Source organism: Lagopus muta, chromosome 1, assembly GCF_023343835.1.
Source record: "Lagopus muta isolate bLagMut1 chromosome 1, bLagMut1 primary, whole genome shotgun sequence".
NCBI classification, from domain to species: Eukaryota; Metazoa; Chordata; class Aves; order Galliformes; family Phasianidae; genus Lagopus; species Lagopus muta.
The window spans coordinates 38,479,504-38,499,084 of record NC_064433.1 but is presented as its reverse complement, the minus strand read 5'-3'; the positions used below and the strand labels follow the sequence as shown (position 1 = coordinate 38,499,084).

At 37.2% G+C, this 19,581-nt stretch overlaps 1 long non-coding RNA gene across 1 annotated transcript in view; it reads right to left on the bottom strand.

The window, feature by feature from the left end:
- The window catches only part of LOC125688195 (uncharacterized), a 28,937-nt gene extending 12,531 nt beyond the window's left edge, over window positions 1-16,406 (bottom strand). The window contains exons 1-2 of the long non-coding RNA XR_007374645.1: window positions 16,334-16,406; window positions 6,714-6,817 (exon numbers count right to left, since the gene is read on the bottom strand). This is a non-coding gene — a long non-coding RNA (uncharacterized LOC125688195). The remainder of the gene's footprint in view (window positions 1-6,713; window positions 6,818-16,333) is intronic.
- Window positions 16,407-19,581: the final 3,175 nt, after the last annotated feature.

Sequence of the window (19,581 nt, the reverse complement as noted above, 5' to 3'; positions counted from 1 at the left end):
CTAAATGTAAAACGTACAACAGGATTCCACTCTCTTGATAAGAGGCCATAAAGGATTGGCAAATGATCCCATAATTATAGAGTAAAATGTAACACAGACTTTTATTGAAGAGAGCATTAGATTGGGAAAACCAGTCATTTAAAACTAAAGAAATAATGTTAGAGTTACGTTCCTGCATGGCCCTGGGAAAACACGCTCTAATTGACCCTGCTCTGAGCAGTGGGGGTGGACTTGTTGATCCACAGAGGTCCCTTCTGACCTCAGCTGTTCTGAGAGTTTGTGATTCCTTCAGAGAAACCTCTTACACACTGATAATATATATTCATGCATAATTAAAATGCCTCATGATATTATTTTCCACAAGAACCTTGACCTGTTCAGAGACTGATCTAAAGCTCAGTGAAGGCCACAGGAGTTTTTGCAACAGATTTCAGTGCGGTTTAGATTAAATCCAGTTTCACACGGTGGATGGAATCTCTCAAATGAGAGAAAAGAACTGTATTTTTTTCCTTGAATTAATAACCATCACAGCAGCACAGAACGCAACAGCAAGGAGTATTGTTTCTACTGACACAAATTATATTTAATTTACCAATGGACAGAGTATTGTGCAAAATCTAATTACTACTTAACCAATATGTTAAAAAGCTGATTTTATTCACTGTTCAGTAAGTGATGGCCTGTATAAGTATTGTGTATAAAATGCAGGTATGATCTGATCTGTTTATTTTAGTCCATGTTTGTTCTAAATTATTTCAGTACCCCTTTGAAACAATTTCTTTACCTTCAACTGAGCAATTCCAAGTTTATGAGTATCTGAATGCAACAAAACCGGGCCCACAGTCAGGGAGAAATAGACCAGGCTTGTACCTGTCATGGCAACTGAGAATGTAGCAAACATGAAAGTTTCTCCTGGAAAGGGGCTTAAAGGTATGCAGTGTTTTGAGCTACCATAATACCATCCAATACTGCAAAACTTTATGAGGACTGACTGGAACAACTCTGTGAAAATAATGAACATCAGGCATTTTCTTCTCTGAAAGCCACTTAGTTTTTACTCTGCTTTTTATATTATTTTGCTCACATGAAAGTTCCTTTCCACATCTAATATAACATCCGCTAAGACTTTTGAGAGCCAGCTCTTCAACCAGTGATTGGTCTTTTGTGAAATTTTGTTTCTCTATCAGTTTGTCTTTCTGTAAAACACTCCAGGAAACTAGAAGCAATTACTCAGTCTTAAAAAAAAATACTCTGCATTGCAGAAAGCATAATATATCTTCTGGATTTGAGTTTGGTTAATTAGCTTTCTTTTGGCAATAAAGACATTTTCCAGAAAGTCTGAGAGAAGTTACTGAACACTAGATAGAAGAAAGCACCTTAGATTGCCCCTTCTTCATCTCCTTCTGTTTCCTATTATTTATTACATCTATTAATTCAGCTCAAGTATTGCGTTCTTGGCAGAAAAACTACTAACTTGTCCTGTAACTTCACAGTCAAAAGCAACAGACTTTGAAACCCTCATTGTGGTAGCTATGCAGAATGGATTTGTAGCAGTGGTAATAGCTACTGGTGAGTGCTTCTCCTGTGAAAAGCAAGTATTGCCCAAGTTCATCAACCAAATAAACTGATCATTAAAAAGCTTTCATAAATATACTAAGTACCACATAGATGCAACAAAAGTAGTGACAGGGAAAACTTTTGAATTTTTGTACTGTGAGAAAAGCCTGCATTTTATGGATGAGACTTTTTTTTTTTTTTTTTTTTGGAGAAATAATATGAGATTTTATCCCCACAGTATCAGGAATCAAGAAGCAACCAATGTTTTAAAATTAATGGTCTTTTACCTATAGGGAGTAAATTTTACTTTTGTTTTGTATGAACAACACATACATACCATTGCATTATATAACTGAAAATTTCTGACCAGAAGTATAAAACTCAATAGTCTATCTTACTTCTGGGGAAAGAGGGAATGATATAAAAGTGGAATTCCCACAGTAGCAAACTAAAATTGTACCATGTTTTATTTTGATGACACATTGTGTTATTTGAGTTACCTTTTCACCTTATCTTCCTAGTGGAACAATTGTCTTTAGAAGACTGAGCCACATAATGAAAAGCAAGGAACAAAGGAACTCAGCCAGAGTCAGAAAAATAAACAAGGAATGGCTTTTCTAATAAATAGCATACAGTGAAACATAGTAACACATATAATATATATGGTCTATATAATACATATATTGTATTACATTATTATGATATTAATATTTATAATTTTATATTATTTTATTTGTGTAAATTATAGATATATATGAAAGATAAAAGGTGTGAAGTAGAGTCAACCTTGAAAGAATTTTGCTGAGAAGCAGGGTTTTTCAGTTACAAGGAGTAGGAGGAAGGCAGGAAGTTGGAACCAATGAGGCATAACAGAGTCCTACTTTCCTGCAATGAACAGTGTTATGATGTCCTATGCTGTTTAGTCACTAGTTTAGCAGTTGACAGAATACGATTTATGTAATCAGTAGAAAAAAAGACATTATTCTGCCACATCATTGCCTTTTCACTACCGGTCAAATTTGGATGCAAGGATGACTTGAAATATCAGCTTACTCCCAGGAATGGTATGGATTTCTGATGATCCTGGCTGCTTGGAATTCTCTTTTTCTTCCATGTTATGCTATATAGTTCAGGTCAGAATAAATGCTTTTTCTAAAACAGGCTCATAGACCTCATTCCTGAATGGGAAAACAACTCAGAAACATAACTGGGAGACAAGGATCACAGCCTGCTATTGGGCAGGGACACTGTGTCCCTACCTTTCCCCTCCCTCACTTTTGCTTGATGAAAATATATTATTCCTAGCAAGATAGGCATCTTCTTCCTGTGAAGGATTTCCATGCATTAGATCTGGTTCTCCTGGTTTTCTCATGACAGCATTGAGCCTCATGGGAGAATGGCAGCATTCAATTGTTATCATGTATACTTGGTGTCCTAATCTCTAGGCCTTCGTTACTAGTTTAGCCACTTTCATGGTATGCGCAATGCTAAGGAGCCTGAAATTACTTTTCTTGAAGCTCCAGCAACTCTGTACCTTATTTTTAGAAATGTGTGGGAAGTCCTTATATTTAGTACCATTAAACTGTGGGTCTTCCAGCTAATATATTATCTGTAACTGTTTGTTTCATAGAATGTATGGTGACGGAGGAATACAGGATATAGAAAACAGCAGGCTGTCAAAACAATTGGTCAATATTCATGCTTGCTTCGTTCTTCCTGTTCCAAAGGGAGTTTTGTAAGACTGGGAGACCAGCTAAATAACTGTGGGTATATTGCTCATTTCTCTACCTCATGCCCCTCTTACTTGTTTCCTTATGCAAAGAAAATAAAAATTAATTGAATGCTTCCAACATGCAAAATTCAAGAACTTAAAAACATTACAGAGAAGGAAAATAAGGAAAAAATGTACTTTAAATGGGATGCTTATCTGTGTGTTTACATCTTCAATTGGCCGAGCCATTTTCACTACTGCCTGCAGCAGGAATCATCTACCAACTGTATATTATAACTGAATATATCTGAATCCCTCCAAGATCATGTTTGACTCTTTCAGTACATATCACAAGTAAGCATAAAGGCTTCTTTGGTTATCACTGCTTCAATTTCCAGAGACTCCCTAATTTTCAAATTAGTTATCAGAGTAATTGAATGTTAATGTACTTCAGCATCTGAATATATGTAACGTAAATGACATTACAGTATATGAAAAATACTTCTGATTAATCATTCAGAAGAAACATAAGACAGACAACTTTGCTTGTCTGTTCTGTTTGCAGGCACAGTCTAATCCTAATATACCAAAAAAAAAAAAAAAAAACAAACCAAAAACAAAAACAAAACCAGAACTCCCAAGCTTAGTCATGGTTGTTTCCAAAGTTTTAGTGGTAAATGAGATGAACAGCAGTTTTCCAAGGAATAAACTCATGTAGGTCTGTGACATTTAGGTAGCAACATGAATATTCAGAATCAGTTTGGTACAGAATTCATATACCAGTAAAGATACTCAGATCTTGAATCTAAAATTTGAGGATTCTAATGATTATAAACAATATCTACTGCTGCCTTTCATATAGCAGGTTCTGAACTGGAGAGTAATTTCAGTTGGAAGGGACTGAATTAATCTCCGTTACTGCTCACAGAGCAAAGAGAACTTACATCAGCTTGGTCAGATCCATACTCTGTTGAGTTCTGAATGTTTCCAAAGGTGGAGATCATAAAAGTTTTCTGGACAAGTTGTTCCAGTGTTTCCACCAAGCCTCACTGTCATTATTTCTTTCCCTATTATCTAAGCATAAATATATTTCTATTACTTCCTTGTCTCTTTGTGTTTCAGCAACAAAGACACCGTAACAGATGAAAGTTACATTTTTTCCATGGCAGTTCCCTTAAATATTAGAAAACTCATTATAGGGGGAACATTTAATACAGGACAAATGTGAAATTACCAAAGCTACCATGGAAAGGCAATGTTCCCAGGACAGTTGGAAATAGGGATGCCACTAAATCCAGCTCTGTAAATTCAGGAAAATATACCTTCCCTAAGAAGGAATGGATTTTAGCAATTTTTCCACTCATGATCCTAACAAATACAAAAATGTTCAAAACACTGAAGCTTTCATAACAAATCCACATGTACCACAAACGACAGTTCAGAACCAGACTGCATCAGGTACATGGCTTCAGTTTCCACCACAGTCCACTGATTACTCAGCTTCATCTGTCACAAACCAACTGTCAGCTAAGAGAAACATCACTAAAGATGGTTAACAACAATTTTGGTTTGCCCAAGCAAATGAAGGGTCATCTTTTTTTCCAAAAAAAGTAAAAAAAAAAAAAAAAAAAAAAAAAAAAAGTCTGTCACAACTACTTTTGTAGTTCCAGTAGAGAAAACTTACAGCAAATATACTTTATTTTTTCCTATGCCTTATTAGAACGTGGCTTTGGTCTGGGTGACTCAACTGACATATGAGTTTACAAGAACACAAGGGCAAACAGAATCTAAGCCTAGAAATATTGCAAAAATTATTTGTTCATGACTGAGTAAAATTAGTTATAGCTTTCATAGGTTAGGAATTTATTCATGTTTACCGAAATTCTTTAATAATGCAAATGTTTTAGTGTCATAAATATATTTGTTTGCATCTTAGCTGAAGAAAAATAAAAGATTATTCCTATTCCAATCTTGGTGTTTATAGTTGTAAAATTAAAAACTGCATTACCTGACCTACAGTTACACACAATGGGAAATCAAGATTTAAACCAACTTTTCTTATGACTTTGTGCAACCTTAACTCTCCTTTAAGTTTCTTTGTTGAAATCTTGAGGTAGATGAGGACTGTAAAAAGAAAAATCTATGTAAACAGAGTCCCTTTGCTATTAATTTCTTTCAAGAAGTGAATGCATTTGTCAAAGTGTCTTCCAGGTTAAGAAGGGCCATGTTTACCACCACATCAAAACTGTCCATCATAGGATCTAAAGGTGACAGAACAACCATCTGCACATCATCCACATAGCAAGAGGCTGCTTGCTGAGAATAAAAGGAGAGCTCCTGACAAACAGGGAAAACTATGCAGTTAGTTTTGAGAGGGATACAAGATCAACCCCTACTGATGCATGCTTAGAAACTCTGCCTTGCAAAGCCAGGAGCTGAGCTGGAAATAAATAAACAAAAGGCCTGGTTTTTTTTTTTTTTTTTTTTTTTTTTTTTTTTTTTTTCCCTTTACATTTATTTCTAGTGAGTTGCCTGAGGATCATGGGGATCATGGCATATAATTTTTCTAGGTTATTTCCTTTGGATCTACCGACTGATCTACATCTCCACCAAAGATACATACCCTGGGCTCGCCCAGGTTTAAAAAAAAACAAAACAAAAAAACAAAACAAAAAAAAAACTAAGGGGAAAGCCTGTCAAAGGACTGCTCAGATGTGCAGTCACTGAGGTGAGATATAACTGAATTCTTGTCTAGGCTTCATCCTGTATGTATCATTTTGACAAACCACTTTACAAAAATGGAATACAGACTAGCAATTTTCCAAAGTGATGTTACAGTTATTTTCTTGTCTTCTTTCCATTCATATGTTGGAGCAAGTCTGAAACTAGGCTTTGAAGCAAAATTCTTTCGTTACTGAAAAACTTCCTTGGCTCCCCAGTGCATTTCCCAGAAAAGGGAAAGGAGAAAATGTGATTTCTTTTGCTTAGACTGCAGTAGAAACACCCAAAACAGCAAACAAAACATTTCAACATCAAAAAACCCTCAGCTCCAAGACCAGACTTAGGAAACAATTGGAAATTAGGCAGGTTTCCTCCCCCCTTTTTTTTTTTTTTTTTTTTATTTGAGCAGTTAGATTACATTTTGATGTTTATATTCAAAATTGTCAGAAAAGAACTGTAGATCAGGGAATTGCTAAGAGCAGTTCTGCCTGCTTCAAAAAAAAAGTTTGGCTGCATCATTACAGTATGCAGTTTCTCACCTTCCTATGATGAATGTGTCTCATCCCCTTTTGGTCCGCTAGTAAGCTAACGTATCAGAACAATATGCCCCAAAGCCTTATTTGAGACAAAAATTCAATGGATTCTGTAGCTGAGACTTGCACTTAAGAACAACCTAGTAATAGCCAAGTTCAAATAACTGCAGTCTTGTAATGACTTGAGGTACCTGTTTTAACTTGATGAATTCTCTTTAATGCTGCACTGTCACTGTATGTGTCAGATTCCAAGCATCAAACTGATCGAAGGTTTTGTCCAACAGGGTATCTTCATCTATGCAGAAGCAGAAAGAGATTGAAGGTGAACAGGAGGTGTCTGCAAATCCCTAACAATCACTCATCCACATGGAAGCACCACACAAAGTAATTGGCAGCTCTGCAGAAAAAACAGCAAGGCCAAAGGTACCATTAACTAATCAATCAATCACCTGGCAAAGCAGAACAGGGAGCTGTTTGTCAAAAGGAGATTAACTTAATTTTTTCAAGTGTTTTTGGCTAGTTGTTTCAGACAGGAGAAGTGATGGAAAGGAACAAGATGCAGGAGGAAAAACAACACAACTTGAAATTTTGACCAGTCCTTTTAAAGTACAGCACAAGTAACATATAAAAAACACCTCAAGGTAGAAAGCTGAAACTGGAAAGCAAGTTTATAACGTTCTGGTGGGAAGAGATAAGAAATCAGTTTTCCAATTCAGAAACATATGCCTCTGTAACGGGAATGACGAGGCTCAACCCCCTCCGCAGGCCACACAACAAGGATCAAACGTACAGCATACAACATACTCAAGTCCTATTCAAACCCTTTTCCATTCCAAACCAGTGTTAACAGAACAGATGGGAGGCTCAACAGTTTGTTAGAAACGAACCACTTTCTTCTGCCTTTTCCCTGAAATGATGAGGATCTCAATTCATCTGAGACAGCGTGGTTCCAGAAGCCCAACAAATACCAAAGCCATCGAACTACAACAGGCAGATAGGAACAGAACACCTCCTAACTCTCTCTCTGACTCATCCATATTGGAGTGACAGAATTGGCTGTCTTGTCAGAAAACAAGAACCTGGAGGTTTTTTTCTGCTTCCATAATCCATGCAGCTGGAACATGCTCATCATTATTGTCTCTTTGTCACTCCTTCTGTTACTTTAGAATCAATCTATTCTCATTTATGTCCTCCTCAGAAATGAGGAATGGGGGAAAAAAATAAAATAGTATGCTTATCTATGACAAACTCTTTCTCAGCTGCCAACACCATGAAAAAGGATTTAGCTGAGCAAACCTCAACATCTTTCTGGATTCACAGCACAGATGCAAAGTTAATGTAAGACGTTTCAAAATCTGACACTGTTTAGATAAATGCACACCAGGTATATTATATATGTACTGCATTCCTAATATGAGCTACTTTCCTTACATATTAACTATAAAGCAAGTCTGAGTGCAGTTCATAAAGCCTGAAATTTGGATAATTCATGTATTTGTGAACAGAAACATTTAAAAAATATATACCAGTGACAGAAAAATGTATCTCCTATTAAAATACTTCTCAGAGCCTCACAGAGATTCCAAAACATATCTGGACAGTTTCAGAGATTTTCTTGCAGAGCATCAGTTCAAATCCAGTTCAGACTGGTACTAACTTGAAGTTGTTATCTTCTTGTGGCTATCTGATAGCTTTATTCCCTATAGAAAAGTGTGCCCATTAAAAATATGCAACAGCTGGCATAAATCAGTTTCTTGCTGGCATTCACAACAGTGAGGCAGGGGAAAGCATGTGGCTGGAATCTAAATGATGCCTCCCTCGAGGTGGTCAGACCAGCACAAGTGTAGGCACTGTAATTGGAAAGGGAAACTTGAACTTTGTACTTAACGGGTGAATAAATTGAAAGCTTCAGTCTGCAAGATTATCAGATTGGTAGTTTTCACAAACACTCAAATCAAATACCACATCTGAGTGGAAGAAATTTAGATGTAAATATCCAGGAACCAGAGCCAAGCCCAAAGAAATCAGTAAACAGATTTGCACTGCTTCAGTTCTATGCCTCAAAAAGTATCAATGTTCCAGAACTTTGTGTCTGTGTAAATGGTTTATTGTGTTCTAAAAAAAAAAAAAAAAAAAAAAAAAAAAAAATTTGCACAGGAAACTTCAAATCTTTTTCTTGCAATCAGCAATCAAAATAATGGAAAAAGCTCTCCAGTGCTTAAGAAACGGCTCCTCCTGTTAAAAATCAGGCATTTATAGAGAGGGGGGTTAATTACACACTGCTGTTGCTATCAACAGAAATCTATCTCTGATAAACGTTGAGCTCTTCTCTGAGAATCATAAGCATCCCACTCCTGTATTAGCCATGCCTACTTACTGATGAATCATGTCAGTAAGGTAATTTATAGGGCTCTCAGAGGAAGCCCTGGACAAGTCATCAAAAACAAATGTTGGTCATTCCACAAGTGTATCTTGGAATATTTTTAGATGAAATAGCCAAGTCATATTTACGCCAACATGATTTGAACATGAGTTAAAGGCTCTTAAGCCTTTAAGCAAAAAAGTTTGCTGCTTTCAGGGCTGTCTGTCCTTTTCAGAAGTTCCAAGAGACCAGCAGGTCAGCCTCCAGAACCATGCTGTTGTGTGATCCAGGGCACATCCTGGCTTGGGAGCTGCTGATCACAGACAGCTGGTCTAAGCTAATGCATGTAGTCTATACTCCTGACTGTCAATATGCGAAGCACCAGCTGTAAGGAAACATAAATTGTACAGTTGATTTGGTTTTGCATATCAAATGTGTGCAGCATATTATTCACAGATTCTGTTAATTAATTCTGATGAAATCGTAATGAAAAGAACATTAACACTAATAGATTTGGATGAGATGAAATTTCAGACCTTCCTGACATTCTCATTTGTGGCACATACCATATTAAAAACAACCAACCAGCTTCCCCTTAGCAATACAAGCATTAGTTTCCCCAAAGGTAAAACAGAAGGTCAGCTTAAAAGTCTCATTTTTTACAATGAACAGCAATGTTTTAAATGACTAGAACAGGATGCTAGCATTAGAACTATTGTTTTCATAAAGCTATTCTTCTGTTGACTATTAACAGTCACCACTGGCACGCGATTCCTTTCCCAAGCAGCTTTCCAATTTAGGTTTCCATAGGCTATGTTTTGACTGAGGAGCTAGAAGAATTCATGCATGCACACTATGAAGTTTCATTATCCAGTTTCTGTATGTATAGCATTCCTTGTAGGATACGTTCTGTGGCTGCTCTGTGCACAGACAGCCCTATTTGCGCTTTTTGCCTAAAGAGGGTTCATCACAGAGAGGTCACAGGGTTGTGCAATGTTACACCTTCTCACACTAACACTGCTCCTGGGTTGGTCCCTGCAGTGGTCACTGACAGCCACGTGAGACCCTGAGATTTCCCTGCCACTACTTCTCACAGGGTGCTGATGCAGGATGTCACAACTACACAAACAGAAGTCATATTTCACACACCAGAACCTAGCCCATAAGACTTTTTTTTTCTCCTAAATTGGGAATTATGCAATAATTTCTGACTCATACTGCAATAGAATTTGTTTAATCCAATCTTTTCAGAATGGCTGATACTTTCAAAGTTAGTCTCATCTTTCTCTTCAAGAATAGACATTTCTAATTAAAATGCAACTGGCAAAGCCAAAACATATCTCAAGCTTTTCATATACACACTTCTGATGCTATGACACCTCCAGTTCACCAGGTAAATTGATAATCATCACATCAGAACAAGTTTTCAGCAGAAAATGTAAGAGATGCAGTTCCATTAGGCAGAGGTAACGCACTGCTTATTCCATGAGATTCTTCAGTCTTGTAGAAAAAGGAAAAGTAATGAAGAAACCTTGGAGTAAAATACCCATATTTGTCTGCCCCAGAAGTCAGCCCCCATGGTCACTTTAAATGGCTATGGCAAGGTCTCCACTTTGCACTTCCCTGAAGTGTGTACAAACAGGAGTCTTTTATCACGGTTTATCTTTCATTTTCTTGTACATTTGCACTCATGGCTTGTGAAGGCCTAAAAATGAGTACAAATAAATCCCAAGTTATATCCATCTGTCACTGGCACTAAAGGCTGCTGCATTTTAAATCACTTCAGCGTACTGCTTTCACAGTGACTCAGCCCCGACAGGGGCGTCCACCCTGAGGGTGAGAAAATGATTCAGTATTCATTAGTCTACCTTAATGCAGTCTCTCCTCAGCAGGAGAATAGCCAATCATGTGCCTTATCTGTGGCTGTTTCTGTGATTTATCCACCAAGAACTGACCTACAATCAAGAACTTTACTTATAACCTTTGACAGGCAGCTAGCTGCCAGTCCAGGGATAAAGCCAGGCTAACTACACCCATGCTAATTTCAGACTTCACCTTCCTTTCATTCTGAGAGCTCAGAAGTACATGAAGGAAATAATTCCATCATACTGCTTAGATGCATCTTACTCTTAAATCCCAGGTACTGTTTTCTGAAGCTTTTATTTTTTTTCAAAAACAACAAAGAGTTTGAAAGAATGGCAATGCTGTTAACACACCACGTTAGAGAGGTGTGGCCAGTGTAGGATTTCAGAGTGACATAGTTATGTAACATTAAAACAGTAAAACCTTGAGCCTGCTGAGCCAAAGCTGAACTTTTTTCATTTGTGAATGCTGAAAAACAGACTCTGCTTAAGCAAAGAACAGTGAAAAATGGGTGTGATTCCTGCAGTCTTCTCAAATAAACCTGAAATTGAAACATTTCAAGCTCCCTGCACCAAGAGATAGCTTTCCAAAGGCGACTGATTTGATAACAAGACATGAAGAGGGGGAATAGAGTGACAGACCTGTCAGTCTGCTTACATAAAGAAGTCTTCTTTCTCTTACGTGTGCCAATATTTCCTTGTCAAACTTTTCTTGGTTTTGGAGGGGGGGGAAGGGAGAGGAGAGAAGGTAATGTGCAGATTTTGTTTTTCTTTGCTTTGAAAACACTCCAAATATGATTTTTCTCTTCCAGCCTAAAATATGATGTAATTTCTGGAAGAATATTGACAATAAACATTCTGAACCTCAGCAGATTTTTCCCCAGTATTTTCACAGAGCTGTTAACTCAGTCAATATGCCATACAGTTTGAGGCTGGGAATAGCAGGTTTGAATGCCTGAGCCCAGAACAACAGGGCAATGGGAAGGATGAGCCCAGAAGTACCATTTTTGAACTGTTGTTTGACATTTTATAAGTTTGCATTCCAAGAGAGACAGAACTTTTTACATTTTTTTTCTTGTCTAAAAGTGAAGTTATCGAACTTCTAAAGAAGGCAGATAGATTTAGGAGATTTGTAGATTTGTCAATTTGTAGATAGCAGTTTCCTATGTAATCCTATGATTGAAGAATGAATGAATCTGACAGCCAGTATCTCTGAAGGCAAGGACTCAAGCTGCTGTTTTTCCTTCTGTCAAGTCTGTGTCATTTATTCGCAGAAAAATATGAACTTGGTTTCTTAGGTACTTCTGATTCCAAAAAATAGAGAAGTAGTAAGGAAGCAGCTTTTTTGTACAAACATAAACATGTTGGTTTTTTAACTCTCTCCCTACTGTCAGCTCCAAGCGCCATCAATTAAAGTTAGCATTAGGCATCAGATAAATCCCCCAGAAACTCGATGTATAAAAACCACATAAGCTCTGAGATATTCTTCAGTATGTTTTTCTCAAATTCACAGTTTTTCCCCTAATTCAAAAGCAGTATTTTGGTTTGGGATTTGGCATTTCTGGGTTCCTAAGAGCAATCCATGAAATAAAAAGCATAACACAGAAGGCTAGTGGTGGAATCCACCCTATTGTTGGTTATTCAAGTTACCTTTTCTAACTGTCACTTATATAATAACAATTTTTTAAAAAATACATTTGAAATCATTTAGGCTATTTCATCTCAACTAATAAAGCTTACATTTTAAAATATCTATTTTAAACTCCCATCAGTAGAATGACATTTTCTGTATTGCAGACCAAGGACTTCACATCCACAACATGATTCAGCACTCATCTCAAAAGCCCTAAACATTCTGAAGCCTTCATTCTGAAAAGAAGTTTCAATAATCTTGTTTAGTAAGAGTTTATTCTTCTGTAAAAGTAATAGATGATAGGTATGAACCCAAATGCTACCCTTTCTTTTTTTTTGCCAGACAAAGTCAGCGTTTATGATTTGTATGTCTCGTACCTACCAGTATTTTTGATCCTACTGCTTTTCATATAAGCAGATGGTAAATGGATGGATACTGTGAAACTGTATGGAAGCATATGAAGTGGTGTAAAACAAAGCTGAAGGATAGCTAAATACATTAACTGTTGTAAGCACTATAGCAAAAACATTGTTAACATTTACAGATTAAGGTCATGAAGAGAATAACAATCAATAAACTAAGACAAATTAAGTAGGGCTGGGATTTCAGGGTTTTATTTTGCATTTAGAAATATCTAGTTGTTAACAGCTAAAGCCCTGAAAATATTTAAGTCAAAATCTCAAATCAGAGTAATACCAAAGTAGTTTTATATGTTGTTATATGCTTTAGTCTTGCTTATAAGCATCAGCATTCGCTTCAATTCTTAACGTTGCTTGAGAACTGAAGCAGAGTTTTCCATATTTATTTCACCTTAGAAAGACAGAATCTTCCGCATATTTAATTTTGTAACCCAAACTATACTAGACATTCAGTTATCTTTCATAACACTCTTTCATAAGTGTTTTCTACCATTTCTTTCATGTGAAAGTTACTCAAATAATATTTCAGGAAAATCTTTAGTTGCTGGCAGTGCAAGAACAACCTGGAGAAAGAAGCAAGAAATACATTTCTCCTGCTTGAACTTTACTGGCTGGGAGATTCCTTCTTGTTTACCTGGCAGAAGCAAATCAGGCTGAGCTCTTCCTACCAATACTTAAGTACTGGGATGGGGAAGAAAATTCTAGGACAAGTTTTAAAGTACCATCAAAATTGACTTGAATGTTTGTATGTGGAAACTAATCAAACATGAGCTTTTCTCACTGTTACTGTTTTTTTAGCTAGAAGTTACTCTGACTGTTGCTTGAGTTTTATGAATACTGCCTACTTTCTGCACCTCACCAAATGTCTAGCCAAGCTAGCCGAATACTATAGGTATTAATCTATATTGATACATTTCAAGTCACGTTTTACTTTCCATGTGAGTGTCTGAAATGCTTCTGTTTACAATTACTAATAAACCATTTAAAAGAATTTTGTGTGTTTTACTTGCTTCTTGAGGAAAGATAACAAAACTCTACCAAGAAATAAAAGATGTTCTGATGTGGCCCTTCCATATTTTCTGAATCTTTCAACTCACCACCTGAATTTTTACTATAACTGCCTGCCTACACATGACAGTAAAAGCAGCCTACAAGGACTTTGAAGATTGTGTAATTTTGCTATGCATTGTATTCAGTCAACTCTCGCTATTTCAGCAGTATTCAACAATTTCTGCTTTGAACACTTTCATTCCTACTACTTAGGAGGCTTAATTCTATTAGACATGAAGAAGTGCCTTTGTAATCTAAAAACTGTGACAGTCAGAAGACATAGTACTATAGAATCATAGACGTGTCTGTATTCTTTTTACATTAACTTCAGTATGATGGCAAAAAAAAAAAAAAGACAAAGAGGCAGAAATAACATGACTGTAGTCAGCATCTTTCTCTTCATGAAATAAACATGAAATGAAACATTACTTGACACAAACTCTTTTTTTGAAAAAAAAAATTTCAAATTAAGACAGCAAAATGCTGATCTCCCCTCATGAGTATTGGTGGTAGCTATTGTTATCCTGCCACTTGTAAAATAATTTTCTGTGAGAAATCAACTTTTCTAAAGAGCACTCCCATCTGAAAGGAAAAGTAAGGAGTCTGTTGACGCACCATGACAGCAACTTTAGATTATGCCGGATATTCTGTTTCCCCTGTGGATAACTTGCCCCTTAGAGTATGGAGCTCTGGAGTATGCACTAGGCTGCAGGCTGATAAAGAACAATTCAAAGTACTTTCAGTACTACTGCATTTCCCATCGTTCTAGATACAAATATAAATAGCTGTTATTAGCTCTCTTTGTTGCACAGAACTTGTTCAGAACTGTCCTTAAAAAAGTCTAGCACTCAGAATTTAACTGGCACTTGATAAGACTTTCAATTTCCTCTTTACAGGAGCTTAATTTCCTTACTTATTTAATAGCTTGGATTTCCAAACTTTCAAAGCTGATCCTCCTGAAGAAGGATTTGCAAAAGCAGAAGACAACTCCTTCAGCTAATTTTGAATTATTCTGTCAGAATATAAATTGACATTTTCAAGGCTAAAGCAAAAAAGGTATCTGCCTATAGGTACTCTGTCTAGTGTCTGAACATAGTGTGTTAGCTTACAGGTATAACTTAGAACTACAAATGCCCAGCAGCAGCCATTTGGTCTTTACAAGATGAGAAACTCAGGGCCAATGCACCTGATACAACTTGACAGACTTCTGTTATATAATAAAAACAAGGTGTTTTTGCTTCCCCCCCCCCCCCATTTCAATTGATAACAGCTTTTGAGCAATTTTCAGCTAAAAAGTGAAAAGAGTTGAAACAGCTTGAGTCCACTCATCCATAAAAAAGACTTGTTTGAAGTAATACAACCTCTTTACAGAGCAAAGATTTGGTGTAAATATAATGACAAAAATTTTAAATGATCTTAATACAGTGAATGAGAGTGTTCTGAATGCACATAGGATTATTAACAACAGGAATATTAACTCTTTATGATAGTTATAGAAGATGCATCTTAATAAACACTAAAAAGTCACTACCATTTATTTCAGTGGTAAGCATCACATAATGCTGATACAAACTTACTTTGCTATAGTTGCTGTTGGTACAATGACAGACAATCAATTTCATCTTAGTAGAGTAATAACTGAAGTCACATTTCATACTTTCATTCTCCATGGTAACCACAGATAGAAACTCCTTGTTCTTTAATGAAATTAATTTGATAAGGAACAAGATTTAAGAATAATTGATAGCTTTTTGAAATGTAAACACCTTCTGCGTCATAAAAACAAGCTTCAGTTTAGGTGATGGAGACATAGCATGTGCTCATAGACATTCTAGTTCATTAAGTGCTGTTTTTTTTTAAATATTCAACTTCTATGTATTGAAGAGCTTGATTGGTGTCTGCAGGGGCTGTCTCCATGAATTTAGAATTGGTACAACTGAGACTCTAGACAGCAGAGCTCAAGAGCAAAAGCCATGACACAAACACTTAAAATTAACTTGAGTTTAAGAAATGACCTGCTGAAATTTGTGATCCCTATTGAGTTCTTTTTGTTACATTTTTATTTTATTTTATTTTTACTCCTGCTTAACTATGCAAAGTAGATTCTAGCTTTTTATTTCTTCACAACTTCAGAATAAGAGACCTACCAAACACACTTCTGTTATTTTTGTTATTAGTATACCTGACATGAATAAACAGGCAAAACTCAATAACAGCCTGCAGTGGGCTTCTTTCTTCCGCTGTGTAATTCCTTCCAGACACCCTTCCACTTTTGATATTCTCTTTAAGACTCTCACACTGTTGTTTTGCTACTATGACAGAATTTGAATAACGTAGCTTGCAATGCTGCTTTCAGAAAAGATCACCTGTCTTGCTGTTGGTCTTCAGAAGCAGAGAAATTGCTTCTGGTAAGTTCTTTTGCAATACAAAGCAAAGCATCTCAAGGAATACAATTAGGAACACATAGAGAAAAAAGTTGACTCACCCAAATTGGTGATTAGATCTCTGGCTGCAGAACACTCCTTCTCAAGAAACAGCCTTCATTCAGCAAACAATATCCTTTTAGAGGCTAACCCTTAAATGAGCCCAGAGAGGGATTCCAGTCAAGTGGAAAGCACAGGTAAATTTCTTGCACCTGCACTTCCTGGGCCAGCCACCCCCTTCACCAAATGCTCAATCATCAGTTCAGGCTGTGATATAACAGCTCCATTACACCTGCTGACTTACCATTCTCAATTTTTTATATCCTGTAGAGAAGTTTGATTTTAGTGTTACTCATCTTGTGCAGTAAGATGGTTCAGAGATAACAGCTGATGTTGGAGCTACATTCACCATGTCAATGAGCACAGGAAACATATAATTAACCACCCACCAATTCTTCTGGGCTGGTATGAATGTACTGTCTGGTCATTTTGAAGATACCAATCATCATCTAACCTTTTTGTCACAGTTACTTGTGGTGTTTGCATGTTCCTCCTGGGCTGATGCTGACTCCATTGTCCTCAGGAAGGACTCAGTTGGGTAGAAAGTTGGAGATAGGCTGAGAAAGTCGGTCTTCTTCAGTCTGGAGAAGAGAAGACTCCAGGGGGAACCTTATAGCAGCTTTCCAGTACCCAGAGGCCTACAGAAAAGCTGGGGAGGGACTTTTTAGAAGGGCAGGTAGCAACAGGATGAGGGCAAATGGCTTTATACTGGAAGAGGGTAGATTTAGACTAGATATTACAAAGAAATTCTTTACTGTGAGGGTGGTTAGATGTTGGCACAGGTTTTCCAAATAGGCTGTGAATGCTACTCCCTGGAGGTGTTCAAGCCTGGGCTGGATGGAGCTGTGAGCAACCTGGTCTAGAGGGAGGTGTCCCTGCCCACAACAGGGGGTTGGAAACTAGATGATCTTAGATGTCTCTTCCAACACAATCCATTCTGTTATTCTATGACATTTAGGTGCCCTCAGCTGTGAGCAGTGGAGACACAGAAGAGGCTTATCTCCATTCTGGGGTTTTCAGAAAGGTTCCTGGCTTTTCCATATGCTGGGTAGACCACTTGCCCACATCACCCTGCTGAAAACCCAGAGCTGTACTAGCAAGACCTAGAAGGAGGAGACTGCAGCCCCAGCCAAATGTGTTGGTATAACAATGAGAGTGTGCCAGCTGCAAGTCCTAGCTGTCACCTCAAGCAGAACATACCTCATGAGAGGACATAAACATACCCACTTTTTCTGTATAGTGCAGAAATAACAACTGGCAGTGGTGCCAAATATTTCATTCTTCAATGCTATCTGTGAACTCTCTTCTCTCCCCTCCTTCTTTTTCCCCGATAGCAAGTTAGTAAAGTTAGAATACGTAAAATATGTGAAAATTACAGCTAAGAAACTGAGTATTCTACCTCCCTATTGCAGTACTACTATATAGACAATGATCTAGTTCTGCTGATATAGAGGCAATGAGAGGTGTTGTACTTATTCTGTCTCTGTAAAAATTATACCTACTGTTTGGCTGAATTACCACTGAAGGAGATTTATTCACTGTGACTTACCTCCCCCCCTAAAGTTTACCTTTATTATCATTCATGCTCCTTCATGTTTTTCACTAGGAATCTAAAGTTTGTTGAGTTGGAAATGCCTACAAATGTCAATGAAAGAAATAATGCTTCTGACAAACATTTAAGAATGTATTGTATCCTCTGAACTTAAAACACTTTCTCAAAAAGCTTCGTGACCCACATTGCTCTTAAAAAGCCTGATTATTTTCTTGAAGTTTTAAACATCAATTTTTTTAATGGCTGCATTCCATTTTTTTTTTTTTTTTCCAAGGGAAGAAGGACTGCAAAATTATTGGAAGAATTTTGATAGCATCTTCATGTAATAACAAAATGCTTTTTCTTTTTGTCTTTGCTTCAGGAAAAAAAAAAAAGCCTCCAAGCATTCTGTGCTCCACCTGGTATATCATTTATGTGTTTACAAAAGTTTCCTCTCATAATCTGTGATAGTATTTCTGTATTTCACTTTTGTATAGAAAGTATTCTTCAATTGGATCCAGTGGGTATAACTTACAGCGCCAGCTGAACATGAAATTGTTCAAGCCCTCAATTTTGAGTTCCCTGGGAAAGCAAAGATGAAGTTCTTGTTGCAAGGAAATCTTTTGGAGTTTTAAAAGATCTTTGAGGCATCAGCTTTTATTCCAAAATTTAATGTTTACATGTTTATAGATGAAATCAATACAGTGAGCTGAAACCTCACATCATATCCCCTATCCTTGTCAACAGTGTACTGTCTGAGAGCCCAGGATTCTCCACATTAGGTTAAGCAGTGTGTAAAAAACAAATGCTCTCCTGCTTCAAAGGATGGCTGCAGGCTGGATATTACAAGAGAACAAGAAAACAATGTTGAGCAGGAGTCTTTAGAGGTATCAGCACAGTGGCACCAGATGGATGTCATGTCAGTGCTAAAAGTTAGAGGACAGTAAATTAGAAATCACTATGATGAACATGTCTAAAGTGGAAGGGTAATGTCTGGGCAGAACCAGAGGTTTGAAAGTATTGCATGTGTAGATGTTATGCCACATGACCAGGAAAAGCAGAGCACAAAGAGAAGATCAATGATGCTTTCCAAAGTTCATGAAGTGCAGTAGAGATTCAAAGCCAATTTAGAATGGAGTTCAGCTCTTCTCTAGGCAACTTTTGCCAGTGCTCAGTAATTCACACAGTATAGAAGCGCTTCTTCATGTTTACTTGTCCTCGTACTGAGCAAAAAGCCCAGACCCATCTTTGCACTCTCCCTTCAGGTGTTTATGTGTGTTTATAAGATTCACCCTGAACCTTCTCTTCTCTGGGCTGTACAGATCCAGCTCTCAGCCTCTTCTGCACAGGAAAGTTGCTCTGGCCCCTCAACATTCTTAATGGTCCTCCGCTGGATTCTCTCAAATAGCTCCATTCCCTCTTGGATTGGGGATCCCAGAACTGAACACAGTACTGCAGGTGTGGCTCACTGGTGCTGAGGGGAATGATCAGCTCCTTCAGCCTGCTGCGAGCCCTCTTCCTGCTGCACCCTAGAACAACAGCAGCATTCTTTGCCACATAAAAACACTGCTTGTGCATGCTCAATATTTGGCAATCTAGAGAAAGCAATGTAGTATTTAAGAAATGGGCTTTAAAATTTGATTTTTTAAAATTTATTTAAAATCTTTATTTTATTAAAGTATTTGTGAAAGAAAGCTTTTAAACCTTTACCAGATGAAG